We start from the raw sequence: 731 nt of genomic DNA on the forward strand, positions 1-731 counted from the left end.
TCCACGAATGAGAAGCGAGGAGCGACGGCCGAGTATGATGGAGACAATTCACTCGCCGAATTGTGATTTAGGCGAGAGCAAGCAAGCGAGCGAGTGAATTGCAGTCATTACTCGGCGCTTAATGCACGTTGCTAAGTGTTGCAAGGGAAGTTGCACGAGCTGCCGCGGATCTTGGAAATTGACAGTGCTGTAGAGGAAGAAATTGGAGAGGAGGGACTGGAGGGGAGGGTGGTATGAGAACGGGGGGGGGGAGATGGTGTATCAGCAAGTGCTCCGTCATTAACAAGGTTCCTGGGTGTTATGTAATGGATATTAGAAAGTAAGTTTTAAGATATAATACCTCATCAGGGAAGGTTGAGTGGAGGGGGGTGGAGAAAGGAGAAGAGACGCTGAAGTAGAGAAGTTTGAGCCAGAGATGAAGGGGTTAAGGGAAAGGTAATGAATGACGGTTAACAATGGCGCCTTTCTCCCCTGGGTGTAAGGGAAGGTGGGGGAATTGGATTTGGTTGGATTCAGAAAAAAGAGTTGCGTGTACACACGCGCGCGCGCGCTCAGAGGGGAAGTGAGTGCCACTAAAGGTGGCCGCCCGCGTTGCAGCCCGCACGCACGCCCCTTCCCTTGACAAAGGCGCAGCGTTATTGGACACTCGGCCCCGGGAAATAATGGCCGGGAAATAAATAGGCGAGTTCACTTTCCAAGAGTTATAGCAAAATGCGAACGATGTGGAATTG

Source organism: Penaeus monodon, chromosome 21 (genome assembly GCF_015228065.2).
Source record: "Penaeus monodon isolate SGIC_2016 chromosome 21, NSTDA_Pmon_1, whole genome shotgun sequence".
Lineage (NCBI taxonomy): Eukaryota > Metazoa > Arthropoda > Malacostraca > Decapoda > Penaeidae > Penaeus > Penaeus monodon.